Consider the following 21,152-nt stretch of genomic DNA (forward strand, 5'->3'; position numbering starts at 1 on the left):
CCTAGAGAATCAGACTTTGAAGGCTGGTGGGATTTGACTGCAGGACTCTGACAGGACTGGGGGAAACAGAGACTCCACTCTTGGAGGGCACACACAAAGTAGTGTGTGCATCGGGACCCAGGCTAAGGAGCAGTGACCCCAGGGAAGACTGAACCAGACCTACCTGCTAATGTTAGAGTGTCTCCTGTGGTGCAGGGGAGTGGCTGTGTCTCACCATGAGGACAAGGACACCGGCAGCAGAAGTTCTGGGAAGTACTTCTTGGTGTGAGCCATCTCAGAGTCCAGCATTAGCCCCACCAAAGAGCCTGTAGGCTCCAAAGTTGGGTCACCTCAGGCCAAACAACCAACGGGAAGGAAACCCAGCCACACCCATCAGAAGACAAGTGGATTAAAGTTTTACTGAGCTCTGCCCACCAGAGCAACAGCCAGCTCTACCCACCACCAGTCCCTCCCATCAGGAAACTTGCACAAGCCTCTTAGATAGCCTCATCCACCAGAGGGCAGACAGCAGAAGCAAGAAGAACTACAATGCTGCAGCCTGTGGAGCTAAAACCACATTCACAGAAAGATAGACGAGATGAAAAGGCAGAGGGCTATGTACCAGATGAAGGAACAAGATAAAACCCCAGAAAAACAACTAAATCAAGTGGAGATAGGCAACCTTCCAGAAAAAGAATTCAGAATAATGATAGTGAAGATGATCTAGGACCTCAGAAAAAGAATGGAGGCAAAGATTGAGAAGATGCAAGAAATGTTTAACAAAGACCTAGAAGAATTAAAGAACAAACAAACAGAGATGAGCAATACAATAACTGAAATGAAAACTACACTAGAAGGAATCAATAGCAGAATAACTGAGGCAGAAGAATGGATAAGTGACCTGGAAGACAGAATGGTGGAAATAACTGCTGCAAAGCAGAATACAGAAAAAAGAATGAAAAGAAATAAAGACAGCCTAAGAGACCTCTAGGACAACATTAAACTCAACAACATTCGAATTATAGAGGTCCCAAAAGGAGACGAGAGAGAGAAAGGACCTGAGAAAATATTTGAAGAGATTATAGTCGAAAACTTCCCTAACATGGGAAAGGAAATAGCCACCCAAGTCCAGGAAGTGCAGAGAGTCCCATACAGGATAAATCCAAGGAGAAACACGCCAAGACACATAGTAATCAAATTGGCAAAAATTAAAGACAAAGAAATATTATTGAAAGCAGCAAGGGGAAAATAACATACAAGGGAACTCCCATAAGGTTAACAGCTGATTTCTTGGCAGAAACTCTACAAGTCAGAAGGGAGTGGCATGACATATTTAAAGTGATGAAAGGGAAGAACCTACAACCAAGATTACTCTACCAGGCAAAGATCTCATTCAGATTTGATGGAGAAATCAAAGCTTTACAGACAAGCAAAAACTAAGAGAATTCAGCACCACTAAACCAGGTCTACAACAAATGCTAAAGGAACTTCTCTAATTGGGAAACACAAAAGAAGAAAAGGACCTACAAAAACAAACCCAAAACAATGAAGAAAATGGTATTAGGAACATACATATCGATAATTACCTTAAACGTGAATGGATTAACTGTTCCAACCAAAAGACACAGGCTCGCTAAATGGATACAAAAACAAGACCCATATATATGCTGTCTACAAGAGACCCATTTCAGACCTAGGGCGTTTCATACAGACTCAAAGTGAGGGGATGGAAAAAGATATTCCATGCAAATGGAAATCGAAAGAAAGCTGGGGTAGCAATACTCATATCAGATAAAATAGACTTTAAAATAAATAATGTTACAAGAGACAAGGAAGGACACTGCATAATGATCAAGGGATCAATCCAAGAAGACATAACAATTATAAATATATATGCACCCAACATAGGAGCAGCCCAATACATAAGGCAATGGCTAACAGCTATAAAAGAGGAAATAGACAGTAACACAATGATAATGGGGCACTTTAACACCTCACTTACACCAATGGATAGATCATCCAAACAAAAAATTAACATAAGCTTTAAATGACACAATAGACCACAGAGATTTAATTGATATTTATAGGACATTCCATCCAAAAACAGCAGATTACACTTTCTTCTCAAGTGCACACGGAACATTCTCCAGGATAGATCACATCTTGGGTCACAAATCAAGCCTCAGTAAATTTAACAAAATTGAAATCATATCAAGCATCTTTTCTGACCACAACACTATGAGATTAGAAATCAATTACAGGGAAAAAAAAACGTATAAAACACAAACACATGGAGGCTAAACAATACATTACTAAATAACCAAGAGATCACTGAAGAAATCAAAGAGGAAATCAAAAAATACCTAGAGACAAATGACAATGAAAACACAACGATCCAAAACCTATGGGATGCAGCAAAAGCAGTTCTAAGAGGGAAGTTTATAGCAATACAAGCCTACCTCAAGAAACAAGAAAAATCTCAAATAAACAAGCTAGCCTTACACCTAAAGGAACTAGAGAAAGAAGAACAAAAACCCCCAAAGTTAGTAGAAGGAAAGAAATCATAAAGATCAGAGCAGAAATAAATGAAATAGAAACAAAGAAAACAATAGCAAAGATCAATAAAACTAAAAGCTTGTTCTTTGAGAAGATAAACAAAATTGATAAACCATTAGCCAGACTTATCAAGAAAAAGAGGGAGAGGACTCAAATCAAGAAAATTAGAAAGGAGAAAGAAGAAGTTACAACAGACACCGCAGAAATACAAAGCATCCTAAGAGACTACTACAAGCAGCTCTACGCCACTAAAATGGACAACCTGGAAGAAATGGACAAATTCTTAGAAAGGTGTAACCTTCCAAGACTGAACCAGGAAGAAATAGAAAATATAAACAGACCAGTCACAAGTAATGAAATTGAAATTGTGATTAAAAATCTTCCAACAAACAAAAGTCCAGGACGAGATGGCTTCACAGGTGAATCCTATCAAACATTTAGAGAAGAGCTAACACCCATCCTTCTCAAACTCTTCCAAAAAATTGCAGAGGAAGTAAGACTCCCAAACTCATTCTATGAGGTCAACATCACCCTGATACCAAAACCAGACAAAGATACTACAAAAAAAAAAAAGAAAATTACAGACCAATACCCCTCATGAATATAGATGCAAAAATCCTCAACAAAATACTAGCAAACGGAATCCAACAACACATTAAAAGGCTCATATACCAGGATCAAGTGGGATTTATCCCAGGGATGCAAGGATTCTTCAAGATATGCAAATCAATCAATGTGATACACCATATTAACAAATTGAAGAATAAAAACCATATGATCATCTCAATAGATGCAGAAAAAGCTTTTGACAAAATTCAACACCCATTTATGATAAAAACTCTCGAGAAAGTGGGCAGAGAGGGAAACTACCTCAACATAATAAAGGCCATATACGACAAACCCACAGCTAATATCATTCTCAATGGTGAAAAACTGAATGCACTCCCTCTAAGATCAGGAAGAAGACAAGGATGTCCACTCTCACTACTATTATTCAACATAATTTTGGAAATCCTAGCCATGGCAATCAGAGAAGAAAAAGAAATGAAAGGAATACAAATTGGAAAAGAAGAAGTAAAACTGTCACTGTTTGCAGATGACATGATACTATACATCAAGAACCCTAAAGATGCCACCAGAAAACTACTAGAGCTAATCAATGAATTTGGTAAAGTTGAAGGATACAAAATTAATGCCCAGAAGTCTCTTGCATTCCTAGACACTAATGATGAAAAATCTGAAAGAGAAATTAAGGAAACACTCCCATTTACCACTGCAACAAAAAGAATAAAATACCTAGGAATTAGCCTACCTAGGGAGACAAAAGACCTGTGTGCAGAAAACTAAAAGACACTGATGAAAGAAATTAAAGATGATACAAACAGATGGAGAGATATACCATGTTCTTGGAATGGAAGAATCAATATTGTGAAAATGACTATACTACCCAAAGCAATCTACAGATTCAGTGCAATCCCTATCAAATTACCAATGGCATTTTTTACAGAACTAGAACAAAAATTCTTAAAATTTGATTGGAGACACAAAAGACCCTGAACAGCCAAAGCAGTCTTGAGTGATAAAAACGGAGCTGGAGGAATCAGACTCCCTGACTTCAGACTATATTACAAAGCTACAGTAATCAAGACAATATGGCACTGGCACAAGAACAGAATTATAGATCAATGGAACTGGATAGAAAGCCCAGAGATAAACGCACGCACATATGGTCAACTAATCTATGACAAAGGAGGTAAGGATATACAATGGAGAAATGACAGTCTCTTCAATAAGTGGTGCTGGGAAAACTGGACAGCTACATGTAAAAGAATGAGATTAGAACACTCCCTAACACCATAGACAGAAATAAACTCAAAATGGATTAAATACCTAAATGTACACCAGACACTATCAAACTCTTAGAGGAAAACATAGGAAGAACACTATTTGACATAAGTCACAGCAACGTCTTTTTTGATCCACCTCCTAGAGTAATGGAAATAAAAACAAAAATAAACAAATGGGACCTAATGAAACTTCAAACCTTTTGCACAGCAAAGGAAACCATAAATAAGATGAAAAGGCAACCCTCAGAATGGGAGAAAATATTTGCAAACGAATCAATGGATAAAGGATTAATATCTAAAATATATAAACAGCTCATGCAGGTCAATATTAAAAAAAACAAACAACCCAACCCAAAAATGGGCAGAAGACCTAAACAGACATTTCTCCAAAGAAGATATACAGATGGCCAAAAGCACATGATAAGCTGCTCAACATCACTAATTATTAGAGAAATGCAAATCAAAACTACAATGAGGTATCACCTCACACCGGTTAGAATGGGCATCATCAGAAAATCTACAAATAACAAATGCTGGAGAGGGTGTGGAGAAAAGGGAACCCTTTTGCACTGTTGGTGGGAATGTAAATTGATACAGCCACTATGGAGAACAGTATGGAGGTTCCTTAAGATACTAAAAATAGAATTACCATATGACCCAGCAATCCCACTACTGGGCATATACCCAGAGAAAACCATAATTCAAAAAGACACATGCACCCCAATATTCATTGCAGCATTATTTACAACAGCCAGGACGTGGAAGCAACCTAAATGCCCATCAAGAGACGAATGGATAAAGAAGATGTGGTACATATATACAATGGAATATTACTCAGCCATAAAAAGGAATGAAACTGGGTCATTTGTAGAGATGTGGATGGATCTAGAGACTATCATACAGAGTGAAGTAAGTCAGAAAGAGAAAAACAAATACCATATATTAACGCATATATGTGGGACCTAGAAAAATGGTACAGATGAACCAGTTTGCAGGGCAGAAATTGACACAAAGATGTAGAGAGCAAACATATGGACACCAAGGGGGGAAAGTGGCAGGGGATGGTGATGGTGGTGTGATGAATTGGGAGATTAGGCTTGGCATATATGCACTAATATGTATAAAATGGATAACTAATGAGAACCTGATGCATAAAAAAGTAAATTAAATTAAAAAAAAATTCTAGCTGTCATTAGGAGGTGGACACAGGGCTAGGATTGAGAACAGGACAGACTCTTGCTCTTGCAAAGTTGGGAAAAGTCCCACCCCATCCCTGATTCTCTGGGATGGGGTGGGACTGCCACTACTGAGAGAGGAGCCCCCCGTGCCAAGTCCTGGAGACAGCTGCTTCCTTCACAGTTCCCCCCATTGCCCAAAGTGCATGGGCCTTAACTCTGCCAAGGAGCATAATTATAGGTGCCATTGCAGTCCGACTGATTCATTTTCTGTGCCTGGTGACCATGCCTGGTGAGCTTTTCATCACCCCGAGAACAGGCACACACGGTCAGCACAACAGGAACATTTGTTGAATGAATAAAGGAAATGGGCAATAGCAGATTCAAACTGGCATCTGCAGTTGGAGGCTTGTGCTCCCCACTGCCTCCAACACATTTTTGTGTAAACAGAACTATAAATCCAAGGACTGCTGACTCGCTCTGGTTCAGGTTTAATTTTAAACAAACGGGTCTCTGGTCTCTGGTTTAATTTTAAATAATTAACATGAAGAAAAAAGATTTTAAACTCGTTTTTTTTTACAATGAAAATATATATACCTATGTGAAGACACAACCCTCCCCCTTTAAAATAAAGTTACCCTTATAACTTAAGTTTCATTAAATAATGCTGCCATACCAATGAGAGGCACTCACATCGATGGGCATAAGGAAGTTTTATAGATGCTGCTTGAAAGATGACAAGATTTTTTTTCTTTTCATGTTTGATGTATTTCGCAATTTTTTAAAGTTAATGATCAAACGTCTTCACTATTATATGAGGTCCCCAGGGTAGTCAAATTCATTGAGACAAGAACTCCATCAATTGTCTCTGGATTTCTCCAGGTACAGAGTTGCTTTTGGGGGAAAAGCTGTGGGTGGGTGAGGGCCTCATCTAAGGACCAGAAGCCCCAGTCCTGGTCCAGGATGATGCTTCTGATGTGCGGGAAAGGGTCACCTTTCAGCAGGCAAACTTTCTAAAAATGGAGGGATTCTGGATGGCAAACAGAGAACAAGGACCCGGAGGTTCCCCCATGTCTACAATGGCCCAGGGTTACACTGAGAACTCCCTCCTCCCTCCCCACCCCTCACTGCCAGCAGGCTTTCAGGCACACAAGCGTGCACTCACACGCACAATACACACACACACACACACACACACACACACACACACACAGCATGAGCATAGAGCCTGTTTCTGAGTCTCTCCTCCAACTTTCACTGTTTGCCTGGAATGCTTTCCCTTTCCAGGCGTCCAAGCCAACTTTCTCACGTGATTTACACACTCCTGGAAGTTCTATCTCTTCCGTGATGTCTCCAGGTCAAACAGATCTGATGATCCCCTCGGCTCTGCCCTATCCGGATAGGAAATGTCCCAGAGCTACAGACCCCACCCCAAGTTTGAGCACATCCTCTCTCACTACATGCCGTGAAACACACAACCCCTGCACCTGACTCACTGTCTAGTCCTTCAGGTTGTTTGAGCCACACGTGTGCGGGTACTTCTCACTCTGAGTGAACGGGCAGGACGTGAAGGGACAGCGATGGGCCAGAACCTGACAGCTGAGCCCCTTCTGTGTCCCTGGCACTCTGCTGGGAGCTGGGACCGGGACCACGGCACTTAACTCTGACGAGCAAGGGCTGCCTATGCTTTCAGATGGTGGTGACAGAAGTGAGGAAGCCTCCCTAGGAGAGGACTCACTAACCTGGCCCATTTCCAACCAAACTTCCCTTCAGGGCCAGCACCCTGCCGCCGGTCGGCCCTTCCATCCTCGTCCTCTCTGCACATTGGAAAGCCAGCCAGTGAGATGCCCACAGCCGGAGAGAGTCCACAGGCTCACCCTCTCCCCAGTCCTCTGTGATCACTTAATGGTTGGTTTCACTCAAATAACTCAAAGTAATGCAAGCCACGCTGCCCACACGGATGCTAATAGCAATATTGAGGTTCCCCTGCATTCCTCTGGGGAACTCATATTATGAAATAATGGGAGTGGAGAAGGGAAGGACCATTTACGGGCCAACGGGATAACAGGGAAGAAAGAAGTTGGGGATGAGGTGGGGCACGTAGGAAACCAGCCCCTGGTGGAGTGTCAGTAGGGATGGGGTGGTGGGAGACCAGAGAAGGGATGGGGACTCTATTTGCTCCAAAACCTGCCCCTCCATGCTGTGCAGGCTCTCCAAGGGGCTGGTAAGGAGCTGACTCACCCAGGAAGCCTCCACCCCTCCCCAAGGGCTTGGAGCTGCCAGGGCTATGCCTGAGTCATCCTAAGTCTGTGCCAGGACAGATGGCCCAGGGTCTTCTTGCCACCAAGTCCCCTAGTGGCTTCCCTGATCATAATTATACTTGCCTTCCAGAACTATTTCCTAACAGAATCTTCTGGGTTCTCAAAAGCCGTCATCATTTTGGGGCATAGAGGAAGTAGTCTCGGGTTTAATACACAGAGGAGGGCTGTGATCACTGACCCTCTCCAAAACTGAATGCGCACCAGTCAAAAGGGTAAACTCCCATCCCTGAATGTTCAGGCAGATTCGTTGCCATCTGCTGGGGAGGCTGTTGAAGGGAATCCAGCTCTGAAGAGGGACAGCAAACTAGGATTCGTGGGGCTTACGTAGCTCTCTGACGTCCCAGGGTTAATGTCTTATACCTTCCCCTCATTCAGCTTATCGAGCCTATCCAGGGATCTGAATCCACGATTCCCTGCTCTCTCTAAACACAATGCTGTGTGGCCGAGGGCTGCTGACCTGGATCTGTGCTTCTCATCGGGAACCGTGGAGCCCTCTGGGGGAGTCTCCAAGCAGAACCTCCCAGGTCCCTCTGCAGACTTGCATTTCTGGTGGTCACTCTGGCCAAGGACTCTTTTCACTTCGCCCTCTTTGGAGATGAAGAAATGGAAATGGGAAGGTCCCCAGTGCCCTAGCATCTAGGGGCTGGTTCTCCAGGCTGTGGATCATCCAGGCCCCTGGGCTAACGATCAGTTTTCCTTTGATCTGGGAGAGACTTGCCCAAGATCACACAGCCTGCTGAAGCTGGCCCCAAAACCCACATCTCCTGACTCCTAGTTCAATGGTAGTCCTATTGCTCTATACAGCCCAATCCCAGCAGGAGGGTCCGGTTAACCCACGTGAACCAGCATAAACACCTAAATCAGAGCCTGGACACAGCAGCCTCTGCTCCTCAGATGAGAAGCTGACCTTATATGGAAATATTAAGAAAGTCAAACACAGTATGCGGAGTTGGCGGTGGGTATAACTCTTCATCATCTCTCTCTAAGCCCTGCCGAAACTCAGAGCCTGCTTGTCAGCCTGCAGGAAAATGTTTTATTAATCAACACAATGGCCTTTTGCCAGCCTGGAGAGACGCTTCTGCTGGAGAGGGGAGGGGGCTTTGGTTCAGAAGACAGAGATGCAAGCCCTCGGGTACAGAAATCTCGGGAAAACGTCCAGCAGCTTCTAGAGGCAGAAGAGAAACAGGCCGGGGATGAAGAGAAAAAAAAACAAAAAACAAACGTAGGGTCACATATGGCAAACTGCTCTTCTCCCTCTCTGGTGCAGAGAAGGCATGAAAAAGGCTGAAGGAGTGCAACACCACAACATCAGATGAGCCAGCAGAGGGGGTAGGGAGGGTCAGAGATGACAAAGAAAGAGTCACACCTGGTACTGTGATTCCTCAGGGTCGGCAGGGCCGAGGGAGCGCCCATGACCCCCAGGGATGATGGGCCCCCGGAGGCTCCTCACCCGATCCCCCACCTGCCCTAGCTCCGGCCACAGATCATTGTGAGGGGCCGGGAGGACAGGGCAGCCTGCGCTCTGTCACCGGGTTCTGACAGGTTCCCCTAACAGCGCTGATTCCCTCCATTCCAAAACTGTGAGGACTGGACCCCAGCTCCCTGCTGCGCTGAGCTGTGATCTCTCTAGCGGGCTGCGGAGGTGGCCAGCTGAAAGGCTGAGTTATGCCCCAAGGTCTGCGGTGGGAGAGAGGGAATGATGCCAACTTCCAGACGTAGGACGTGGTCAACAAAGGCACCAGGCACCAGAATCTCCACAGAGAGGGAGATGGCGTGAGACTTTTAGACTTTTTTTTTTTTTTTGCGGTACGCGGGCCTCTCACTGTTGTGGCCTCTCCCGTTGCGGAGCACAGGCTCCAGACATGCAGGCCCAGCGGCCATGGCTCACGGGCCCAGCCGCTCCGCGGCATGTGGGATCTTCGCGGACTGGGGCACGAACCCGTGTCCCCTGCATCAGCAGGCAGACTCTCAACCACTGTGCCACCAGGGAAGCCCCAAAACTTTTAGACTTTTATTCTGAGATACTCACATAGGAAATTTACACAGTATGCATATTTACAACTTTCCCTCTCCCTTACATATTTCTTCTTTTGCACAGACTCTGCTGCAACACTAAAATTTCCCACCTCCTTCTTTTTTTGTCTTCCCTCCTTTCCACCAGTATGCTCCTTGCCTGTTGATGAACTCACCCCCTGCCCGTGCATGCGCTGTTCCTGTCTCTGTTGGTTCAGACCAGCCTGGATCCCCTCGATCCCGCTGGCCCCATCTCTGCGACTCTCATCTCTCCTTCGTCACCATCCTGTGTCCACTCTTCACCCTTATGACCTTTGCCAGCAGGCCCAAGGCTCTTTGGTGCTGGGACATTAGGACGCTGGGAGCTCTGTGTCTTCCTCCCTCTGCCCAAGACAGAGCCTGGGGAGGGAGAGGTCTCGAACGCCTCTCCGATGGAAATCTGGGTGGTTAGTGATAGGTTAAGAGCAGACGCTGGTCAGAGCAGCTTAGGTCTGAAACCCAGCTTCTCCGTTCACCAGAGAGCAGGCCTCGATTTTCTCAGGGACAGAACACAGATAACAGTAATCTCGCTCTCCTGTGGTTAAGGGGAGGTTATCAGGAGGGTTAAATGAGGAAGCCCATGTAAATGACTTATAGTTAGCACCATACCTGGAGCATCATAAAAGCTTGATAATATTAGCTATGATTATTGTTGTTGTTGTTGATGATGAGGGACAGTGGTCTCTCACGTGTCAGGGTGAATCTATTGCTACTCATTTTCGTCTCCTCACCTTCTGGATAACAACCCTAAAGGGACTCAAACACAGCTCTTGAATCATCATTTCTGTCCTGGGGCCAGCCTCTCACCGACCCCTAATCAACTGTGGACGCAGCTTTCACTTCAGGAGAGGCTAGAGTCACTGCTCCTCTACCCTCGTGTTGGGACCCCTCACCTCTCCCTGGGGTCAGGCTGATGGCCTCCTTCTCTGTCCCCTTACCAGGCTCATCTCTTTTTTTCCTGGTTTTTACTTCAACGTTTCATTCTCACTTTATACATTCACTTGACTATTGTTTGCTGCTCCTGAGAACTTGCCTGTTCTCTTCGTGAATACAGCCTCAGCCCCAGCACACTGCCTGGCATGTGGAGACTCACAATATTTGTTCAGTAAATGATCAAATGAAGGAACGCACTGAACTTTTCCACCACAAGCTTCCAAGGACCAGCTGAAATGCCACCTCCTCCAAGAAGCCTTCCCTGGTTCCTGCCTCCTCCACCTTTCCCTCACACTTTTCTGCCCTTTACTCATACCTCTCACCTTGTTGAACCCAGAAATATAGCTCTGTGCGCACACAAGTCACCCCTGTTACTAGACTGAAGCTTCTTATGAAGCAGCGGGCTCCAAAGGAGTCAGAAGACCTTGGTTTGAATCTAGTAATGCTACTATACCGTGGGAGCTTGGGCCAGTGGCCTACACTCTCAACGTCTCAGTCCTCTCATATATAGGAAGGGAACCTAACTCCCACCTCCTAGGATTTAGTCCTCGTCCCCTTTCTTTTTTTGTAGCCCCTCCTCACAACCAGGACTATGCCGTGCTCACAAAGACAGCCCAATGCAAATTTGCTGAATTATTGAACCATCGCTTTCCCCGGGTGCTTACCAAGGGCCCAAGAGAGATGTCTCCAAGAGGCGGCAGGCCAGAGGACACACCCAGTGACGCCAGGAGTGCATCTGATGTTTCTCTCTAAGAAGAAGGAGGGAATGGGTGGGACAAGCAGTGTCTGCAGTGCCTGGAAACTCTGCCCTGGGGGTCTGGCACTGCAAGGCCAGACAGTGTCACCCATGGAGGCTGCACCACTCGGAGTCAACATCCCCCTTGGCCAGGTAAGGGACGTTTGTTGGTCTGTGACCATTTAGACCCCATCTCCCATCCACATGCCAATGTAAGGATCCTGTTCTTATTATTTTTTAGCAAAGCCCATAAACCAATTTCGATTTCCTGGGTCGGTGCTGTTTATTTAATTATCATGGTAGGAGACTAAAAAGAAAACCTTGTTTTACTCAGGAAACCAATATGACCTTTTAGCTCCAGCAGAAACCCAGTGTGAAAGGGAACTTCCATGGGCCAAAGAGAGAGGCTGAACAGAAGCATCGGCAAAACTGCTCACAGGTGGCACCGCCACTCCTAAAGGGGGCAGGTGCCAGAGAAGCAGGGCCTGGGGCCGGAAGTGTGCCCCAGGCCCTCTCCTCTTCCTTCCTTTCATGTTTTCCTGGGCAATCGCATCTATTTCTCCCGCTTCAGCTGATGATTTCGAAACCTGCGGCTTTAGCCCCCTTCTCCCTTGCTCAGCTTCAGACCCACATTTCCACCTGCCTGCCGGCCACTTCAAGGACACCCAGGGTTACCTGCAAACACCACAGACCCACAGGCAAGCTCATTGTCCTGCCCACTGCTGTCAGTCCAGCTGAAACTTCACCTTTCCATGAAGCCAATCATTTGTTCATCAACAAATACTTATTAAACTTTTCTTCTGTGCCGAACACTTCTTGATCATTTCAACACATGCCCCATTCTCCCCTGTACAGTCAGAAACACGCTCCAATCCCCTGCTATATTGTAAACTTCTTGGGAGTTTACAACTCGGTCTCGGTCTCATTTATTTTGGTTTCCTCAACACTGTCTAATAGGGTGCTTCACAGATACTAGGTGCTCAGTAAAACTGAATCGAGATTTATGCTGTCCATGGTTTTGATATCATTCCGTTTAGTTGAATCCTCCTAAGGTCCTTTTTTTTATTTTCCTGTTTAAATATGCGTGACCAGGAAGAAGTAAAAATAAACTAATGATACTTCTCAGCAGCTATAAGTCTGTAATTATGGTTAACTCTCAGTTATCCATCCCGCTGGAAAAACAGCGTTGGAGAGAATCCCACACCAGAAGCATAAAAACATGATTTCCATCAGTCTTTGACATGTACTGGATGATTTTTAAGGAGCTGATTTGCCTTTTTAATTTTGTTTGGCTGATCGGGTTGCTATTTGCGTTTACAGCCTCTCAATAACTGGCCGGGTAACAGGGATGGAAGGGGAGATGGAGGACTGTGCTGGTGGGAGATGTTTCCAGAAGGAAACATCTGCTCTATACAACCTTGAAGGCAAGACTGGACGATTAGGGCATCACAGGAACTTGGGTTTGTCAGCATGGCCCAGGGTTTGGCCAGTTTCTGTCAGATGATTGCAAGGGTAGAGACGTCCCAGCCCCCTAACAGCCCGCTCTGGGTCCAGAGTTGGATTTTGTTTAAAGATGATGACAAAGTGCCCCTGGGACCGAGTAAGGTTCTGGGATGGAGGGAGGGCTGTGCTTCCAGTCTTGCTGGTAACAGGAGGGTGCCTTGCTGTGCCACCGGGAACCACTGGATGCAAATCAAAGAAAATGAGATATGCAATTTTGCATTGATAGCTAGATAATGCAGGGGAGAAAGTTCCCCTCTTCTCCTTCTGAAGCAAACAAATATCAAATGTGGTGATTCAGCAGCTGCATTAGTTGGGGAAAATTGATGCACATTTCATGTGTCAGGGAGCTGAATCCCAGAGAATGGAGCCAGCCTCCCAGAAAATGGTTTCTTTATATAGTTCCATCCATTTATTGTTTGATTGGACTTTCTGTATATTAAATTCAAGCTGTTCTGCCGCTCATGGGCATTATGATGTGTTGGCTCGGTGGGAAATAATGAAGGTGATGGGATTTTACGGCATCACATTACAAAGGAGGCGTCCCCAGCCCCATCCATTTCTCCATCAACTAGCTTGTGTGTGAGGTGGCACTTATATTAAAACGATTTTTCTGATTCAGTTTAATGACATTCATTCGAGTCCTGACACCCAGAATATGATTACGTGAGCTAGATGCAATCTCCCTCTATCCAACCATGGTCAGCAAAGGCTGAGTTATCTTCCCTCCCCAGCAAGCCCCTTCCCACCAACCCATCATTTGCATTGAGCTGGGTGGAGAGAGCTGGGGCTGGGGAGAAGAGGCCTACGTTCTGGTCTGAGAAAAGCAGTCTGGACAGAGGCAGGCGCACTGGCCTTGACCTGGAGGCCACAGTACATGAGCCTTTTGGTCGAGAACCATGGGTTCTCGAAGGCATCGTGGTAACCCCTTCCTCCTCGTCACAAACAAGTCCCCATTCAAGGTTGGTTTGAATTCACTACTATACACTCCTTCCAAAAGAGATTGCTAAGGGCCTGGTCCCCACTTCCCAGGAAAGAAAAACTGACTTGGTCATCACAAAGGATGAACACTTAAGATGTGACTAGAGTGTCAGCTTCCTGGAGGGGACCACCTGTCTGAGGACAGGGCATGGGGGGACTCACAGAGAAGTCTCTGCTCCTCTCCTTGCCTGGGAGTAGCTCCCAGCCATGATGGCATGTGGCCAAGGGCCCTGCGTGGCCTGGGACAGGCGCTCCCACCTGGGCGAGAGAGACAAAAATCCTCATGTAGTTACCAAGGGGTTCTGCCCCTCCCCTGGGGAGACGGAGGGCCAGGATGCCTTTTATTTACACTATTTTCAGGCAGAATAATTGCTGCTCCTTAGGAAGGATCATGTTTGTGTTTATGGGTATGGTTAAAGAGGGAAACCCAAACAAAACCAAACAGAGAGAGAGAGAGAGATTGATTTTCAAAGATTCTGAAGAGAGCTGTGAAACGGGCATCAGCGTGGAAATCCCTTTCCGAAAATTGCAGTAGTTTGAACTGTTGGATCGGAAGAGCAATCTAATGTGGTGACTCTGGCGTGAAGAACGTCAAAGCTCACATCCCACCCGTGGGAATTCATCTCTCCCTCCTCCGTAGCCCTGAAGCCCTCTGCTTGCCCCTCTGTGCCGGCAGCTACCGCAGCCGCTGACTCTGAGACTGGCCTCTCCCTTTCAGTTTCTGAGCCAAGATCGTCCCCGCATGGTGGTGCCCAGCCCTTGGCAGGTGCTATAGGGAAATTCTGCCTGGGTTGGAGACAACCTCAATCAGGTGCAGATGCTCCCACTGACCGCCAGTCCAGCCCAGCCCTGCTCTCAGCTGGCCATGCTCCAGCTCGGCCTATGGGGCTTGTCCGTTCTGTGCCAGAGTCTGGGAGCTATCCTGCAGGCCCTTGAGGCCTCTTCTTGTGAAATGTTTCTCCCAGCAGTGGAGGTCTTTAGGAATGTGTCTTCAGGCCAGTTCTCTGCCATGGGAGCTGGTGAAGCTTTCAGCTGGCAGGCTGACAGCAGGACCAGCATGTGTGTCCTGTGGCCTCTACCTTCAAATAAATGCGGAATCCCTCCCTTCTCCCCTCTCCACTGCCACCACCACCCTAGATCCCAGCCACCGTCATCTCCTGCCCGGATTATTGTGGTAGCTTCTCCCGTACAATATATTCACTACCCAGTACCCAGAGTGATCCTTTTAAGACATGAGTCAGGTCTACTCAAAACTCTCCAGTGGCTTCCCATTCTAAGCAGATTAGTGAAAGGCAAAGGGCCAAGTCCTTGAGGTGATCATGAGGGCCCTGCATGAGCTGCTTCCCGCTACCTGCTCTTGGGGCTGGACCATAAGTGCCTTCTTGCCCTTCCAAGAATAGTGCTCCAAGGCCCCTCCTGCCTAATGGCCTTTGCATTTGCTGTTCCCTCTGCCTGCAATGCTCTTCCCCAAGAAACCCACATTCCTTCAGATCTCTGCTCAAATGTAACCTTATCTGAGAGGCCTGTCTTAACCTCCTCATCTAAAATAGCAACTCTCCCTTGCTCTACCCCGTCTCACACTCAGCACCCCCTATTTCTCACATCATGCTTTGTTTTTCTCTGCAGCATGAATTGCGGTCTGATAGGATACATGTATGTATGTATGTATTTTTCTATTTACTGTCTGTTTTCCTCCACTAGAATGTAAGCTCCACTGGATCAGGGGTTGTTTTCTTTGATGCTGTATCCCCAGAGCCCAGTAGCTACTCGAATAATCGAATGGAGGGATACGTCATGGGTAGGGGGGCTTATCTATGGCTCTCTTTGTGCTCCTCCCTGCTCCAGAGTCTGCAGTGGGAAGCCTGGCCAAGTAGCCAACAGTGAAAGACAAAGGCTTAAACTTCCCTTGCAAGAAAGCCCCAACTCTGCTAGGCTGACGTCAGAACCAGAGAACGCTCTGCTTGGTCTCCCCATCACCACCCACCCACAAATATCCTGTCGGACATGACCATATAACCAACATTCAGATAGCACTTTCATCGGTTCTCACAATGGGCAGGAGATGGTTAACAGGTGAGAAAATTGAAGACGGGTAAGCTGGGGTACAAACCTGTTTGGTTGAACAGATATATATTGAGGCCCAATACATATCAGACCCTGTGCTAGGCATGGATCATACCATGATCTTTGGAATAGAGACCTGCCCTTGAGGAGCTCATATCCTGGGGGAAAGACACATAAACAAATAAAGTTAATAAAATGTGGCAACCGGCAAGACAGAGGTATGCAGAGGCTGCAGTGGGAGGCGGGAGGAGGGGCACGGAGCTCCCGGAGGGCTGGGAAGGTCTCCTGGAGGAGACGATGTGGGCTGTCTTGAAGGATGACGGGGGTTAGCTACACACAGAGCAGAGTGAGGGGTAGCCTCTGGGAGACAGGAAGAGTGTGAGTAAAAGCCTCTTTTCTGATCCTTGGTCTACTGCTCTCCCCACCCTCTCTTGTTTTGGTTCAAAGGAAGAGAACTGAGTCTCATTCAGTTCATTTTGTCTGTACCTTATGTAGGGCTGACATGCCATCATAGTGCCTGTGTATTCTCAGAGCCTACCATGCTGCCCGGTACACAGTAGGCACTCGGTAAATGTTGAATGAATGAATGATTCCTTGTTGTGATGCAGGTTTCTACTCAGGAATTTCAGCACCAGAAAACTGTTGGTTAAGAAATGTCAAACCAAGAAAAGACCCTGAGGTCATTTATTCCCAGTAAGTGCACTCTGATCAGATCTCCCTGGGCAGGGACCCACCACCATCAAAGGTGGGCACCGTTTGGCCAGTGTCCCACACCAAGGCATTTGGAAGGTGGGAGGAGGGTTGGTGGGCCCCCCAGAGTCTGTGGATGAGGGTGCAGCCAGAATTTCAGGAACTGAAGGGTTAACAAAACCACACCTCTGGTTGTCTCCACTGGGGAAGCCTGACCAAGTACCCCACTCTGTGGAGTGCCTGTATTGCTCTCCAAGGCCCGGCTCCCAGTCTCCGGAAACCTCAGGCAGGACCCTTCCAGGATTAGGCTTTAAAGGGAAATGCAAATCCCTGGAGCAAAAAAAACCTGGAGGCTGCTTTTGCTTGGAAGAAGTAAAAATCAATTGTTTTCGTTAAAGTGATTTGTGTGTGTGTGTGTGTGTGTGTGTGTGTGTGTGTGGTACGCGGGCCTCTCACTTTTGTGGCCTCTCCCGTTGCGGAGCACAGGCTCCAGACCCGCAGGCTCAGCGGCCATGGCTCACGGGCCCAGCAGCTCCGCGGCATGTGGGATCTTCCCGGACCGGGGCACGAACCCATGCCCCCTGCATCGGCAGGCGGACTCTCAACCACTGCGCCAACAGGGAAACCCGTTAAAGTGATTTTTGGACACTGTCAAAAGCTCTCTCATCTCAGGACACGGGGTGAAGACAGGCTGCCGGTCTCAATTACATAGCCAAGCCAACTTGGGCAGCAGGGGGCCACCTCATCAGGAGCGATGCTGCTCTGCTGCTCTGCCGCTCCCTGCCCTTCCCAGGTCCAACTCCCCCTCGCTAAGCTATCCAAGAGCGGCCTCACCCCATCCAGGCCTGGAGCTGGTCCTCCATGGCCCTGCAGATGCTTGCTCACAAAGCTTTCCTCCCCTCTTCCCCATGCCCCACGTGAGCTTCACCCATGGACCGGCTCAGGCAGTCCGCCCAATGGTGTGGTGATGCCAACCAAAGTCAAATAAAATGAAGAGGGGAGATCTGCTTTGAAGAAGTCTATGCCGTATAATACATTCCCAAACTAGATGTGCTGGTCTTATTTAATATTGGGAGTTCTGTATTATCCCTTCCCTCTGTTAACTGAGAGAACTGACGATTTATTTTATTTATAGCATCCATTATGAGCACGGAAATTAATCCTTTAATGGTGAATTTGGGAGCTCAGCTGTCAAGGGGGCACAAGGGAACCCTGGGCTGGGCACAGGTGTCTTTCCCACCAGCAAAGGAGGTGGCAAAGGAAAGCCATCCTCAAGCGTTGATGGCAGCTGGGCTGTTATTGTTCTGTGTGCTTAAGATATTTTGAGAAATTAAATAAATAGGAATAATTGGCTCCAGGAGATCCCTCCCTGGAGGACACCTGAGTAACTCATCAGCGGATTCTGGGAAAGCAGGCAGAGATGGCAACCAGAGCCAGGAAGAGCGAACGCCTTCACTCGGCACATCAGCCCTCAGCCAGTCAGTCAGCCCTGCTCTGCAAAGGAACTCAAGACAGTCTCTCCAGTCTGGAAATAGGAAGCAAGGGGAGGTTTGGGCGGGGAGGGTCTGGAGCCTGGAAGAACTAGAAGTCTGCTGGGAATTTTTGGAAGCAATCAGACAGAACACGGAATGTGGCAGAACACTGGCCCTTGGTATTGCACAGCCACTTGGGGCTCAAATGCCAGTGAAGAGTAAGCAAAAGACAGGCTTTCTGGAGTGGTCGAACAAGCTTACAACTAGCCAGTAAATGAGCTCAGGAAGGAAACCAGCCGAGGAGAGGAAAGGTTTCCAGGGTCTGGTGGGTAAGACCTCCAGTAAGGGCAAGAAGACCCCCACAATGCAGCAGAGCACCCCAGTCGGGGGGACCACACACCAGGTGAAGGCTGCCATCCTCTCTCCCTGGGGCCAGGGCTGGGGCAGACCCAAATCTTGGGTCCACCCTAGAGAGAGGACAGGTGGGTCTGGAAGGAACTGAGAACAGTATCAGACCAAGCAAATGGAAAAGGAGCCCCATTCGCATTGACCCACCCATTTAACAGTGTTTTGCCAAACACCTGCTGTGTATAGCCGAGCAGTGAGCCTGGTGATGGTTCCCACTGCCAGCTCAGGTCAAAGTCAAAGCAGCCCAATCCAGCACTGGGCGACACCAGCCAGGGTGGAAGGGAAGAAAAAGCCTGCATTCCCGTTACTTAACTGAGGTTAAGGAAGGTATAACTAAAAGGCTTCTTTTCTTGTTCTGGCCCCTGAGTCTTTCCTCGCCGAGGCTAGACGTCTTGATGCACGGGGAAGGGAAGGGTGAGGAGTCCACGGTGCCCACAGTCAGGGGGAGCGTGCTTCTTCCCATGCAGGTGTCCTGCCCTTCCTCTTTGTCTCAGTCTCTGGCAGAGTCTTCTTGCTTTGCCCCTCCCGCATTCCCGAAAATAAATGTGAGGCCATGACTGTCCACCCCCTGACATTGGACTCGACCTTGATTCTACAGAGTGAAGGCTAAAGGAAATCACTGGTCTCCCCAATGACATTAAAACACTGGATTTTGCCATGAAAGCAGTCATGGATTTCCAAGGCAGAACTTAAACTGGCCAGAAGGAAATGTTTTATTTATAAATTCCCTGTGTGCCTAGTGAGGTGTCTGTAGTACTCACTGCACTGATGCTTTCTTTCTTCAATAGTGATATGACTAGAATAGACTATGACACCCTGAGGCCATAATAAAAAAAAATAACTCTGAAGGGCTGATTTCCACCTACGGGCCCTGATGGTACGGAAACAAGTAGAGGGGGGAAGGAGAAGGGAAAGAGTCCTGGAGACAGCCAGACTGGTATTTGCAAAGCAGCACCGCCCCTTAGCAGCTATGTGACTACAGGCATTTACTTAACCTCTCTGAGCCTCGCCTGCTGCATCTTCGAAGTTGTACAGAGTTTTTCCTACCTTGCAAGGCTATTGTGAAGACTTAAAGAGATAACATATGCAAAGTGCTCAGCACACTGCTGACACACAGTAGACACACATACGCTGTTATACTAATAAAATGTAATGGGCAGGTGGTCACTGAAGTTTCCACTGATCTCCTCTGAAACGGTCCCACATCCCCCATCCCATGGATGACACCCATCCATCTGTCCTGTTTTCTCCCCACGGTGGTCCTGAGGCATCACTCTGGTGTCACGAGTCCCACCAAGGGGCACTTGAGGGCGCTGGACAGTCAGAGCCATGTCAGAGCGCGGCCATGGAGGTCCTGGCCGTGGGAGCGGTCCCTTTCAGGAAAGCGAAGGGATGGCCAGGTTAGCACAGAAGCAGCAAATGTGCCTCCTTCTCCTGACACGTGGCCAGCTCTCTAGCCCATTTTAATCCCTAAATATTCCACTGTGCCAGGAAGCCACATCCGCCCCCTGAGCCAAGAGAGGCAAGGTCAAAGGACCAGACTTTCCTGCCCATCTGGGTGGGAGCAGCTATTTGGAGGCTGCGTGTGTGTTGGAAAGGGAGGAAGGGGCAGGGTGGCCTCTGTCAGACAGACAGAGGTGAATGGAATGCCCCCATCGTGGACAGTGACACCCCACGCCCTCCCCCTTGCTACTCCCTCCCATGTGGCAGAATGACAAATGTAATCATTTGAAAAGGTCCCATCACCTGCTCAGTCATTCCCAAAAAGCACATGCAGCACTAGGGAAAAACCGATACCAGTGCCACAGGGTTTCAGCCAGGAAAAAACAAAATCAAATCACCAGGACGCCACGAACCGAACTGTCAAACACCAAATAAAAAGCTTCATGAATTCTCCATCAGCAATATAACGCTTCCTGGCCTAAGCAAATATAGATCCAGCACGTGAATAATGAAGGGGTTCTGCATTAGCCTCAACGAGTTGCAACGGCTGAAGCAGCAACCCCTAAGAAATACACGTCTCCGTAAAGCTGCCTTCATTGGCCCTAATCCCGTTAGGGCGAAGATTGTAATCTGCTTCCTCACCCCCCATCCTCTGATGGAAATCTTCACATCCCAGTACCGCAAATACATTTTGGTGACCTCAGCTGCAGAGGGGACCTCGGGGAGATGGAAGAGACAGTCACCTGTGACCTCGCTGAGCGCCTCTCCCTCCCTCTGATGATATCGCTGCCACTGTGTCTGACCACATGATCCATTCAGACCACCTCACAATTGCCCAGGAAGGCCAGATCATTCCATCACAGAGTCAGGCTGAGAAAGCAAGACTGCTGTTCCTTCCGTGAGAAAAAAACAAACCATGTGCCCCACTTTGCAGAAAACCCAAGTTCAGAGTCCCTTAGAGAAAGTCTGTTCAGAGCTACTGAACCCTTGAGCAT

General features: G+C 47.4%; 1 protein-coding gene across 1 annotated transcript in view; it reads right to left on the reverse strand.

Moving 5' to 3' along the window:
* Positions 1-21,152, reverse strand: part of KCND3 (potassium voltage-gated channel subfamily D member 3) — a gene marked incomplete at its 3' end in the record, with an annotated part of 231,225 nt that overhangs the window by 200,962 nt on the left and 9,111 nt on the right. The gene's annotated exons all lie outside the window — the stretch shown is intronic.

Source organism: Stenella coeruleoalba (genome assembly GCF_951394435.1).
Source record: "Stenella coeruleoalba genome assembly, chromosome: 1".
Lineage (NCBI taxonomy): Eukaryota > Metazoa > Chordata > Mammalia > Artiodactyla > Delphinidae > Stenella > Stenella coeruleoalba.